At 41.8% G+C, this 14,350-nt stretch overlaps 1 pseudogene; it reads left to right on the top strand.

The window, feature by feature from the left end:
* The window catches only part of LOC133542389 (uncharacterized), a 130,967-nt pseudogene extending 118,346 nt beyond the window's left edge, over positions 1-12,621 (top strand).
* Positions 12,622-14,350: the final 1,729 nt, after the last annotated feature.

Here is a 14,350-nt window from a genome sequence, read left to right as displayed (position 1 = left end):
CCCAGTCATTAAGCAAGATCCTTCACCCACGTTGTCTCCAGTTTAGTCCATACTGGTGTGTAAATATCACTGAATATCTGGTGGTAGTCAGAAAGGCTCTTAAAATGGTAATTGGGTTATACTTTTATAGCACTTTCCTACCTTCAAGGTACTCAAAGCGCTTTGACTCTATTCCCACATTCACCCATTCACACACTGATGGAGGGAGCTGCCATGCAAGGCGCTAACCACGACCCATCAGGAGCAAGGGTGAAGTGTCTTGTTCAAGGACACAACGGAGGTTAGTAGTATTTGGGGATTGAACCAGGAAGCCTCAGGTTGCTGGCACGGCCACTCTCCCGACCGCGCCACGCCGTCCCGCAAATGTAGCTTACCACCGGCATAGTGTGACCTCGGACTAAAAATGTTCACAACATATTTTTTCTTGAAAGACGTTCGATAAATTCCACTTTATCATCCACCCATCCATTTTCTGTGCTGCTTACACTCATTAGGGCCACAGGTCAGCTGGAGCCTATCCCAATTTACCAAACCAGCCTATCCCATCCATCAATCAATGTTTATTTATATAGCCCTATATAAACATCAGCCCTTTGAGACAAATGTCTCAAAGGGCTGCACAAACCATTACGACTACGACATCATCGGAAGAACCCACATAAGGGCAAGGAAAACTCACACCCAGTGGGACGCCAGTGACAATGCTGACTATGAGAAACCTTGGGGAGGACCTCAAATGTGGGCAACCCCTCGCCCCCCCCCCTTTAGGGGACCGAAAGCAATGGATGTCGAGCGGGTCTAACATGATACTGTGAAAGTTCAATCCATAGTGGCTCCAACACAGCCGCGAGAGTTCAGCTCAACGCGGATCCAAGACAGCAGCGAGAGTCCCGTCCACAGGAAACCATCCCAAGCGGAGGCGGATCAGCAGCGTAGAGATGTCCCCAACCGATACATCCTGGGTCTCGACTCTGGACAGCCAGTACTTCATCTATGGTCATCGGACCGGACCCCCTCCACAAGGGAGGGGGGGACATAGGAGAAAAAGAAAAGAAGCGGCAGATCAACTGGTCTAAAAAGGAGGTCTATTTAAAGGCTAGAGCATACAGATGAGTTTTAAGGTGAGACTTAAATGCTTCTACTGAGGTGGCATCTCGAACTGTTACCGGGAGGGCATTCCAGAGTACTGGAGCCCGAACGAAAAACTCTCTATAGCCCGCAGACCCATGGACCGGTCGCCAGTCAATCGCAGGGTATACATAGACCAGGGGTGTCCAAACTTTTTGACTTGGGTTTCGCATACGAGCTACATGTAAACATATGCAGTGGCGGGCCGTGAGTTTCCCACCTAGGCCTTCAGTGATGTCCGACTTCAAAGATTACCTCTCAAAATACCATAAGTGATGTCACCACATGGCCGTTCCTGGAGAAATACTACAAACCCCGTTTCCATATGAGTTAGGAAATTGCGTTAGATGTAAATATAAACAGAATACAATGATTTGCGAATCATTTTCAAGCCATATTCAGTTGAATATGCTACAAAGACAACATATTTGATGTTCAAACTCATAAACTATTTATTTTTTTGCAAATAATCATTAACTTTACAATTTGATGCCAGCAACACTTGACAAGGAAGTTGAGAAAGGTGGCAATAAATACTGATAAAGTTGAGGAATGCTCATCAAACACTTATATGGAACATCCCACAGGTGTGCAGGCTAATTGGGAACAGGTGGGTGCCATGATTGGGAATAAAAGCAGCTTCCGTGAAATGCTAAGTAATTCACAAACAAGGATGGGGCGAGGGTCACCACTTTGTAAGCAAATTGTCGAACAGTTTTAGAACAACATGTCTCAACGAGCTATTGCAAGGAGTTTAGGGATTTTACCATCTACGGTCCGTAAAATCATCAAAAAGTTCAAAGAATCTAGAGAAATCACTGCACCTAAGCGATGATGTTCAAACTTGATTACTCAGGCAGTACTGCATCAAAAACCGACATCAGTGTGTAAAGGATATCACCACATGGGCTCAGGAACACTTCATAAAACCACTGTCAGTAACTACAGTTGGTCGCTACAGCTGTAAGTGCAAGTTAAAACTCTGCTATGCAAAGCCAAACCCATTTATCAACAATATCCTGAAACGCCGCCGGCTTGGCTGGGCCCGAGCTCACCTAAGATGGACTGATGCAAAGTGGAAAAGTGTTCTGTGGTCTGAAGAGTCCACATTTCAAATTATATTTGGAAACGGGGGACGTGGTGTCCTCCAGAACAAAAAGAAAAATAACCATTCGGATTGTTATAGGCGCAAAGTTCAAAAGCCAGCATCTGTGATGGTATGGGGGTGTATTAGTGCCCAAAGCATGGGTAACTTACACATCTGTGAAGGCACCATTAATGCTGAAAGGTCCATACAGGTTTTGGAGCAACATATGTTGTCATCCAAGCAACGTTATCATGGACGCCCCTGCTTATTTCAGCAAGACTAGTGTTACAACAGCGTAAAGAAAGAGATTGGGTACTTTCCTGGCCCGCCTGCAGTCCAGACCTGTCCCCCATCAAAAATGTGTGACGCATTATGAAGCGTAAAATACGACGGAGGAGACCCCGGACTGTTGAACGACTGAAGCTCTACATAAAACAAGAATGGGAAAGAATTCCACTTTCAAAGCTTCAACAATTACTTTCCTCAGTTCCCAAACGTTTATTTAGTGTCGTTAAAAGAAAAAGTGATGTAACACAGTGGTGAACATGCCCTTTCCCAACTACTTTGGCACGAGTCGCAGCCATGAAATTCTAAGATAATTATTTGCAAAAACAAAGTTTATGAGTTTGAACATCAAAATATCTTGTCTTTGTAGTGCATTCAACTGAATATGGGTTGAAAAGGATTTGCAAATCATTGTATTCTGTTTATATTTACATCTAACATAATTTCCCAACTCATGGAAACGGGGTTTGTACACATCACCTTATACACACACACCATAATAATACTCGTATGACTCCGATAAGGACAAGCAGTAAAAAATGGATGGATGTATGGATGTTGAAGCACATCACACGGCGCAGACTACACTTATCTCGTATGTTTGACTGCCATCTACTGGTCACACCAGGGTTATAAGGCGCACTGTCGAATTTTTTGAAAAATAATTGATTTGAATTGCGCTTTGTAGTCAGGAAAATACGGTAATATTACGTTTTTTTGTGTTTAGATGCAGACGTGGCTTCAGGAGCATCAAGAAATGATCAACAGCTCCGAGAGTTGGATGGCGCAGGCTCAGTCCTGGCTCGCCGCTCCTCGCACTTACACCACAGCTAAATGTCTGAGCGACCACGTTCAAGCTCTGGAGGTCGGTCGGACATCAATTAAAAAAAATCACAAGTTTTTTCCCAAATCGTGTTTTTTTTTAATGTTGTTAGTAATGATACCTTCTTTTGATTCATGACGTCACAGACGGTCTTGAAAGACTCGACGCAGATCCGCACCACGTTGCGAGGTTTTAGTTCAGTCCTGGACCAAATGTCTGAAGTGGTGGAGGTGTCAGCTCTCCGGGAACAGCTCTCCCGAGCCGACCGCCAAGTGGCCGTCGTTCAAGACAGCTTTGCAGAGCCTCTGTCTCGACTCCAGCAGGCCACCTCCGTTAGTCTTAGATTGCTTTGGTCTTTAAATGTCTTTGTGTTGCTGACAGCCGCTTGTGTCTCTTGTATCTCGTACGGTCCGGTTTCCAAGGAGGTGGAAGTGATCGAGAGCGAGGTCCGGAAGATGGAGAGCAACATTGCTGAGATCAAGACTATTTTATGTTCTCCAGAGACGCTGCCCAGCCCCAAAGAGAGACGTCTCAAGGTAACATGCCGCTCGTCTCTTGATTTGAAACATGCTCGATGCTCCGTGGGCGTGCACAGGTGGTGGAACAGAAGATCCACTCCATGAGGAGCAGCATCGCGGACATCCAGAAGGCAAAACCGGAACTTCATCTTCCAGAGAAGGCTGAGGAGACGTTGACCGTCTTCAGCGTCATTGAGGAGCTGCAGAAGTTGCTGCTAGAACTGGAGAAGGTCGGTCGATCATTAGGCGGATCGGTTGATAAGTCGGTCAACCACGTTCTGTCCTACTCTCGTCCTAGAAAGTCCCGGCTCTCTTTATCCAGCAGCTCCAAGTCCCGAAGACCACATCCAGCGCGGCAGAAGCTGAGGTCTGTTGGAAAGAACTCCGTCCGACCGTCCCCTGTGTCTCTGAACAACTAGGGAGGGGTTCTGTTTGTGTCGCCTTGTGGCAGGAGAACGCCGAGCTGGGCCAAATCACGATCGCCCACGTAGAGGACGACGCGCTGCGACTCTCAGGAGCTGCGTTGTTGACGGTGGAAAGCGCGACGCCCGAGCAGAGACTTTCAGAGACCTCTGACCGCCCGACGGTAAGGAAGACCCGGAGCGTGACATGAGACTTTAAATATGATATTCATGACACTGACGGTTTGTTGTCCTGAAAGCTGCAAGTCCTGTTTGTGCTGACAGGCGTCGTCATCAAGCGCATTTAACACCTCATCATGGCACGTAGGGCTGGGCCATATATCGATATTCTGGGTTTGTCTCTGTGCGATATAGAAAATGACTATTCGAGTATACTTAGCTGTGGGCATTACACTACAGCAGGGGTGTCAAACTCAAACACAGAGTGGGCCGAAATGTCAAACTGAACAAAGCCGTGGGCCGAGGTCGAACAAATGAACCTTTTAATAGGGACCCAAACAAGATTTGCATCGAATATTGAACAAACAAGGCTTATATAACTTTATAGTGACATGCAGCCTTTTTCTATTTGCAGCCTTCTGAGGTCAATATCAAAATAAACTTTTTCCACAGGCTAATAATACATTTGAAAATAAAATAGCAATAATGAATGAATCAAACATTCAAGCCTTGAAGTAGCAAGAGAAAGTGCATGAATAAATTGTTAATTATTGCTCAATTTGCTCCACTGATTTGCTTTACCACTGAATATGGAACAAGCAATAATTATATAACTTAATAGTGCAAAATCAACTTTAAAAATAAACAAAAAACATCAATGGTAAAATTAATAAAAATTTAAATAAAACATTTAATGCCTCTTTTCTATTTGCAGCCTTCTGATTACTTTTTTCCACAGGCTAATAAATCTTAAAATAAAATAACAATGAGATGGTTGGTGGTGGGGGGTATATTGTAGTGTCCCGGAAGAGTTAGTGCTGCAAGGGGTTGTGGGTATTTGTTCTGTTGTGTCTATGTTGTGTTGTGGGGCGGCGTGGCGTAGTGGGTAGAGCGGCCGTGCCAGAAACCTGAGGGTTGCAGGTTCGCTTCCCACCTATTGACATCCAAATCGCTGCCGTTGTGTCCTTGGGCAGGACACTTCACCCTTTGACCACGGTGCCGCTCACACTGGTGAATGAATGATGAATGAATGATTGGTGGTGGTCGGAGGGGCCGTAGGCGCAAACTGGCAGCCACGCTTCCGTCAGTCTACCCCAGGGCAGCTGTGGCTACAGATGTAGCTTACCACCACCAGGTGTGAATGAATGATGGGTTCCAACTTCTCTGTGAGCGCTTTGAGTATCTAACAATAGAAAAGCGCGATATAAATCTAATCCATTATTATTATTATGTTACGGTGTGGATGTTCTCCCGAAATGTGTTTGTCATTCTTGTTTGGTGTGGGTTCACTGTGCGGCGCATATTTGTAACAGTGTTAAAGTTGTTTATACGGCCACCCTCAGTCTGACCTATATGGCTGTTGAGCAAGTATGTTGGCATTCACTTAAGTGTGGATGTTCTCCCGAAATGTGTTTGTCATTCTTGTTTGGTGTGGGTTCACTCTGCGGCGCATATTTGTAACAGTGTTAAAGTTGTTTATACGGCCACCCTCAGTCTGACCTGTATGGCTGTTGAGCAAGTATGTTGGCATTCACTTAAGTGTGGATGTTCTCCCGAAATGTGTTTGTCATTCTTGTTTGGTGTGGGTTCACTCTGCGGCGCATATTTGTAACAGTGTTAAAGTTGTTTATACGGCCACCCTCAGTCTGACCTGTATGGCTGTTGAGCAAGTATGTTGGCATTCACTTAAGTGTGGATGTTCTCCCGAAATGTGTTTGTCATTCTTGTTTGGTGTGGGTTCACTCTGCGGCGCAGATTTGTAACAGTGTTAAAGTTGTTTATACGGCCACCCTCAGTCTGACCTGTATGGCTGTTGAGCAAGTATGTTGGCATTCACTTAATTAAGTGTGGATGTTCTCCCGAAATGTGTTTGTCATTCTTGTTTGGTGTGGGTTCACTGTGCGGCGCATATTTGTAACAGTGTTAAAGTTGTTTACACGGCCACCCTCAGTCTGACCTGTATGGCTGTCGAGCAAGTATGTTGGCATTCACGTAAGTGTGGATGTTCTCCCGAAATGTGTTTGTCATTCTTGTTTGGTGTGGGTTCACTGTGCGGCGCATATTTGTAACAGTGTTAAAGTTGTTGATACGGCCACCCTCAGTCTGACCTGTATGGCTGTTGAGCAAGTATGTTGGCATTCACTTAAGTGTGGATGTTCTCCCGAAATGTGTTTGTCATTCTTGTTTGGTGTGGGTTCACTGTGCGGCGCATATTTGTAACAGTGTTAAAGTTGTTTACACGGCCACCCTCAGTCTGACCTGTATGGCTGTTGAGCAAGTATGTTGGCATTCACTTAAGTGTGGATGTTCTCCCGAAATGTGTTTGTCATTCTTGTTTGGTGTGGGTTCACTGTGCGGCGCATATTTGCAACAGTGTTAAAGTTGTTTATACGGCCACCCTCAGTCTGACCTGTATGGCTGTCGAGCAAGTATGTTGGCATTCACTTAAGTGTGGATGTTCTCCCGAAATGTGTTTGTCATTCTTGTTTGGTGTGGGTTCACTGTGCGGCGCATATTTGTAACAGTGTTAAAGTTGTTTATACGGCCACCCTCAGTCTGACCTGTATGGCTGTTGAGCAAGTATGTTGGCATTCACTTAAGTGTGGATGTTCTTCCGAAATGTGTTTTGTCATTCTTGTTTGGTGTGGGTCCACTCTGCGGCGCATATTTGTAACAGTGTTAAAGTTGTTTATACGGCCACCCTCAGTCTGACCTGTATGGCTGTTGAGCAAGTATGCTGGCATTCACTTAAGTGTGTGTATAAGTCGCATATAATATGTGACTTGGCCGGCAGGCTGTTTGTATGGAGGAAAAGCGGAGGTGACAACATATTGTAGACAAAGCTAAAGGCTCTGCCTTATAGGCATGCCCCCAATATTGTTGTCCGGGTGGAAATCTGGAGGAATTCGGGAGAATGGTTGGAAAATCGGGAGAGTTTGCAAGTATGAGTATTAGCGGCGGGCCAGCTCTAATTTTAATTTGATATTGCCTCAAGGGCCAAATAAAATTGCACGGCGGGTCAAATTTGGCCCGAGGGCCAGAGTTTGACACCCATGCACTACAGGCTCTTCTCCCTCTTTCATGTCTCTGCTTCTCACAGAGAGAGAGAAGGTGCGAATCTGGTTACAAATGATGGAAGAATGAATTCCCGAGAAAAACAGCAGGGGGTCCATCGTCTGGCGGTGGTTTGGCTTCAAGCGGGAATATGTCGAACAGACAACCGTAATTTGTCAAGTACGCTGCAAAAGCGTTGCTACAAAAAGTAGCATTACCGCTAATATGTAGCATCATTTGAAAAGTCACCCGCTAAAGCAGGGGTCGGCAACCCAAAATGTTGAAAGAGCCATATTGGACCCAAAATACAAAAACAGATCCGTCTGGAGCTGCAAACAATTAAAAGACATATTACACACATATTTTGTGTCACGAGATATAAATTGAATTATGAGGCTTTAAAGGAAACTAAATGAGCTCAACTCTAGCTAGAAATGAGGCATAATGATGCAATATGTACATACAGCTAGCCTAAATAGCATGTTAGCATCGATTAGCTTGCAGTCATGCAGGGACCAAATATGTCTGATTAGCACTCCACACAAGTCAATAACATCAACAAAACTCACCTTTGTGCTTTCATACACAATGTTAAAAGTTTGGTGGACAAAACGAGAGAGAAAAAGAAGTGGCATAAAACACGTCTTAGAAAGTCGGAGAAAGGTGTACATGTAAACAAACCACGATGAGTTCAAGGACCGCCAAAATGAGTAGGACAAAACGGCGCACACCAAATACTCGAATCAGTGAAGCATGTTTAATATAAACAGTGTGCTTTATAACAATTAGGGAGGTTTCCGTCTTGTTTGTCCTCCTGCAGAAACTATATTAAAACAAAAAAATGTATTTTTTTTCCCCTACATTTTTTAAAATCTTTTTATACATTTTTGAAAAAGCTCCAGAGAGCCACAAGGGCGGCGCTAAAGTTAGAGCCGCGGGTCGCCGACCCCCGCGCTAGAGAATGAAAAGTGCTTGAAACTCCGCATGTCAACAACTCCATTCGGTGCCACAGCATCAAAATGCCGAGGCAAACATTTGTAGATCGTCGTATGAAAAAAATAGTCAACAAAGGACATACACTATTATATTTCCTATTATGCAGTTCATTTTTATTTGACGCTTATTGAAGTATCTTGTGTGACATCATGCACAAAAGTGCACTTTATTTGTTTTAAACTATTGTAGTGGCGTTCTGTACAAAAAGTACACTTAAATTTAGTATTGTTTTGATATGTCATCTTAGTGACATCATGCACAAAAGTGCACTTTATTTGTTTCAAACTATTGTAGTGGCGTTCTGTACAAAAAGTACACTTAAATTTTGTGTTGTTTTGATATGTCATCTTAGTGACATGCACAAAAGTGCACTTTATTTGTTTTAAACTATTGTAGTGGCGTTCTGTACAAAAAGTACACTTAAATTTAGTGTTGTTTGGATATGTCATCTTAGTGACATCATGCACAAAAGTGCACTTTATTTGTTTCAAACTTGCAGTGGCGTTCTGTACAAAAAGTACACTTAAATTTAGTATTGTTTTGATGTGACATCATGCACAAAAGTGCCCTTTATTTGTTTTGAACTATTGGAGTGGTGTTCTGTACAAAAAGTACACTTAAATGTAGTATTGTTTTGATATGTCATCTTAGTGACATCATGCACAAAAGTGTACTTTATTTGTTTCAAACTATTGTAGTGGCGTTCTGTACAAAAAGTACACTTAAATTTTGTGTTGTTTTGATATGTCATCTTAGTGACATGCACAAAAGTGCACTTTATTTGTTTTAAACTATTGTAGTGGCGTTCTGTACAAAAAGTACACTTAAATTTAGTGTTGTTTGGATATGTCATCTTAGTGACATGCACAAAAGTGCACTTTATTTGTTTCAAACTATTGTAGTGGCGTTCTGTACAAAAAGTACACTTAAATTTAGTGTTGTTTTGATATGTCATCTTAGTGACATCATGCACAAAAGTGCACTTTATTTGTTTCAAACTATTGCAGTGGCGTTCTGTACAAAAAGTACACTTAAATTTAGTATTGTTTTGATGTGACATCATGCACAAAAGTGCCCTTTATTTGTTTTGAACTATTGGAGTGGTGTTCTGTACAAAAAGTACACTTAAATGTAGTATTGTTTTGATATGTCATCTTAGTGACATCATGCACAAAAGTGCGCTTTATTTGTTTCAAACTATTGTAGTGGCGTTCTGTACAAAAAGTACACTTAAATTTAGTATTGTTTTGATATGTCATCTTAGTGACATCATGCACAAAAGTGCACTTTATTTGTTTTAAACTATTGCAGTGGCGTTCTGTACAAAAAGTACACTTAAATTTAGTATTGTTTTGATATGTCATCTTAGTGACATCATGCACAAAGTGCACTTTATTTGTTTTAAACTATAGTAGTGGTGTTCTGTACAAAAAGTACACTTAAATTTAGTGTTGTTTTGATATGTCATCTTAGTGACATCATGCACAAAAGTGCACTTTATTTTTCTCAAACTATAGTAGTGGTGTTCTGTACAAAAAGTACACTTAAATTTAGTATTGTTTTAATATGTCATCTTAGTGACATCATGCACAAAAGTGCACTTTATTTGTTTTAAACTATAGTAGTGGCGTTCTGTACAAAAAGTACACTTAAATTTAGTATTGTTTTGATATGTTCTTAGTGACATCATGCACAAAAGTGCACTTTATTTGTTTTAAACTATTGTAGTGGCGTTCTGTACAAAAAGTACACTTAAATTGAGTGTTGTTTTGATATGTCATCTTAGTGACATCATGCACAAAAGTGCACTTTATTTGTTTTAAACTATTGTAGTGGTGTTCTGTACAAAAAGTACACTTAAATTTAGTGTTGTTTTGATATGTCATCTTAGTGACACCATGCACAAAAGTGCACTTTATTTGTTTCAAACTATAGTAGTGGAGTTCTGTACAAAAAGTACACTTAAATTTAGTGTTGTTTTGATATGTCATCATGCACAAAAGTGCACTTTATTTGTTTCAAGCTATTGTAGTGGCGTTCTGTACAAAAAGTGCACTTAAATTTAGTGTTGTTTTGATATGTCATCTTAGTGACACCATGCCCAAAAGTGCACTTTATTTGTTTTAAACTATAGTATTGGCGTTCTGTACAAAAAGTACACTTAAATTTAGTGTTGTTTTGAAATGTAATCTTAGTGACATCATGCACAAAAGTGCACTTTATTTATTTTAAACTTTTGTAGTGGCGTTCTGTACAAAAAGTACACTTAAATTTAGTATTGTTTTGATATGTCATCTTAGTGACATCATGCACAAAAGTGCACTTTGTTTCAAACTATTGTAGTGGCGTTCTGTACAAAAAGTACACTTAAATTTAGTGTTGTTTTGATATGTCATCATGCACAAAAGTGCACTTTATTTGTTTTAAACTATAGTAGTGGCGTTCTGTACAAAAAGTACACTTAAATTTAGTGTTGTTTTGATATGTCATCATGCACAAAAGTGCACTTTATTTGTTTTAAACTATAGTAGTGGCGTTCTGTACAAAACGTACACTTGAATTTAGTATTGTTTTGATATGTCATCTTAGTGACATCATGCACAAAAGTGCACTTTATTTGTTTCAAACTATTGTGGTGGCGTTCTGTACAAAAAGTACACTTAAATTTAGTGTTGTTTTGATATGTCATCTTAGTGACACCATGCACAAAAGTGCACTTTATTTGTTTTAAAATATTGTAGTGGCGTTCTGTACAAAAAGTACACTTAAATTTAGTGTTGTTTGGATATGTCATCTTAGTGACATCATGCACAAAAGTGCACTTTATTTGTTTTAAACTATAGTAGTGGTGTTCTGTACAAAAAGTACTCTTAAATTTAGTGTTGTTTTGATATGTCATCTTAGTGACATCATGCACAAAAGTGCACTTTATTTGTTTTAAACTATTGTAGTGGCGTTCTGTACAAAAAGTACACTTAAATTTAGTGTTGTTTTGATATGTCCTCTTAGTGACATCATGCACAAAAGTGCACTTTATTTGTTTTAAACTATTGTAGCGGCGTTCTGTACAAAAAGTACACTTAAATTTAGTGTTGTTTGGATATGTCATCTTAGTGACATCATGCACGAAAGTGCACTTTATTTGTTTTAAACTATAGTAGTGGTGTTCTGTACAAAACGTACACTTAAATTTAGTGTTGTTTTGATATGTCATCTTAGTGACATCATGCACAAAAGTGCACTCATAGCTTGTTTTAAAATGTCTCTGACAATCTTGCAGGTTCTGTTTTGGAAATGACATGAATGTTTGTGCCACTGCTTAATAACTGTTTAAAAAAATAAAGTTTTGGTCAATTGACGCGATACGGCCTGAAAATATCGAGATATCCATCGCCCAGCCCTAGCTGCATGCTGACTAATCCCAATGTGGTGTTCTTGGGAATTCTGTCCCCAGACCAAAACAAGTTGGTCACAATAACAGAGCTGGGGGGGTCGTGGTGGCGGCACACTTGATGGCACGTTCGTCTTGTTTCAGCGGCGAGGCGCTGGCGGCGAGGAGGCCTGTCAGGAAGCGGGAGGGCAGGAGCAAAGAGTGAAGGGAGGTGGAGGAGGTGTGGTGTGGTGGCTCTGGGAGGCTCTCCTGGGTGGTTCTTCTGAGGTAACAAAAGCAAAGATGGAAGATGTCCCCCCTTTTTCCTGTCTCTGTTTTTGCTCCCATGTTTTTCCGTTCCATTCCCAAAGTCCTTTGACTACCATCTCTACTAACTTCTTTCTCTATAACGGGGGTAGGGAACCTATGGCTCTAGAGCCAGATGTGGCTCTTTTGATGGCTCTCGGATAAATCTGAGCTGACGTTGCTTAACAGGATAAGTAACGAATAATTCCACTTGCGATCACAGTGTTAAAAACAACGTTCAAAATATAAAACATTTTATGTTCAAGAAGTTGCGTTAATGGTAAGAAGTAATTTATTTATTATTGGTTAGTGTGGGGCTTGCCCTCCTGGGGGTTCTTCAGACCACCAAGAACCTGTTTTAGGGTTCCAATATTGTTTTATTTCATTTTTCTCTCAGTTGCTTTCCAGCAACTGTCTTTTTCTCTTTCGTCCTCACTCACGCTCTGGCTCCAGCCCCAACCCCGTCTCTCCTCCTGGCTGCTGCTTATAACAGAGCGACAGGTGATTAGATAAAAAAAGGCCCAGGTGGGCCGTCTACGCACCTGTCGTTGATTTCGAGGCCGGTCCTGGCAACATCTCGCTTTGCTGCAGGCCCGCAGGCCACGCCCCCTCCACAGTAACAATGTTATTACAAAGAATAAGAGACTTATTATACTTTGGAAATGTTGGTCTTAATTAAAAAAATGCACGCGTTTAGTTGTGTTCAGTGTTGAAAAAAATATTATAGGGACGGCGTGGCGCAGTGGGAGAGTGGCCGTGCGCAACCCGAGGGTCACTGGTTCAAATCCCACCTAGAACCAACCTCGTCACGTCCGTTGTGTCCTGAGCAAGACACTTCACCCTTGCTCCTGATGGGTGCTAGTTGGCGCCTTGCATGGCAGCTCCCTCCATCAGTGTGTGAATGGGTAAATGTGGAAGTAGTGTCAAAGCGCTTTGAGTACCTTGAAGGTAGAAAAGCGCTATACAAGTACAACCCATTTATTTATTTATTTATATGGCTCTTAGGGAAATACATTTTTAAATATTTGGCTTCTTGGCTCTCGCAGCCAAAAAGGTTCCCGACCCCTGCTCTATAACCTTCTGTTCATAAATCCTATAGATCTAATAGATCCTGTTCTGTCTCCCTGTAATGTTTGTCTGATCTTGAATGGGATTGTGCTGAAAATTGTAATTTTCCTGATTGAATAAATAAAGTACTATCTAATCTAATCTAATCTAAATTCTCTGCCCAGCCCGAAAAAGCTCATTATTATTCCGTGTATCTGGGTCAAGGTGACAGCATGTTTAGCAGAGTTAAGATTTTCTGGTTCCGATGAAAAGTCTGTGTCCTTTACCCCGAGAAATGCGCAAAACCTAAATATCGCAATAAGAAACTGGTAACGGAAACACCCTTATTTCGGAAAATCTCAAGTATCTCTCATGAGGTGGTTTTTGACACGTTTCGATGTTTGGAGTGTTTCGCAAAAAGTTAAAGTACAACTTGTAGTCACACACATTCAAGTGTGTGAATTGATTAACGTGGACCCCGACTTAAACAAGTTGAAAAACTTATTGGGGTGTTACCATTTAGTAGTCGATTTTACGGAATATGTACTGAACTGTGCAATCTACTAATAAAAGTTTCAATCAATCAATCAATCAAAGGTGAAATTGCCCTCTGCATTTGACCCATCCATTTGTTCCACCCTCCTGGGAGGTGAGGGGAGCAGTGAGCAGCAGCGCTGGTCCGCGCCCGGGAATAATTGTTGGTGATTTAACCCCCAAGTCCAACCCTTGATGCTGAGTGCCAAGCAGGGAGGTACTGGGTCCCGTTTTTATAGTCTTTGGTATGACGGGGTTTGAACTCACGACCTACCGATCTCAAGGCGCGACACTCTTAACCCAGGGGTCGGGAACCTTTTTGTCTGAGAGAGCCATGAAAGACAAATATCTTAAAATGTATTTCCGTGAGAGCCGTATAATATTTTTTAACACTGAATAAAACTGTCAGGTTCAATTACTGATGACATCTATTAAACAAGGAGGAGCAGTGTGGTTTTCGTCCTGGTCGTGGAACTGTGGACCAGCTCTATACTCTCGGCAGGGTTCTTGAGGGTGCATGGGAGTTTGCCCAACCAGTCTACATGTGCTTTGTGGACTTGGAGAAGGCATTCGACCGTGTCCCTCGGGAAGTCCTGTGGGGAGTGCTCAGAGAGTATGGGG

This window comes from Nerophis ophidion, linkage group LG24 (genome assembly GCF_033978795.1).
Source record: "Nerophis ophidion isolate RoL-2023_Sa linkage group LG24, RoL_Noph_v1.0, whole genome shotgun sequence".
NCBI classification, from domain to species: domain Eukaryota; kingdom Metazoa; phylum Chordata; class Actinopteri; order Syngnathiformes; family Syngnathidae; genus Nerophis; species Nerophis ophidion.
The sequence above is the reverse complement of the archived record's forward strand: the minus strand, read 5'-3'. Positions and strand labels throughout refer to the sequence as shown.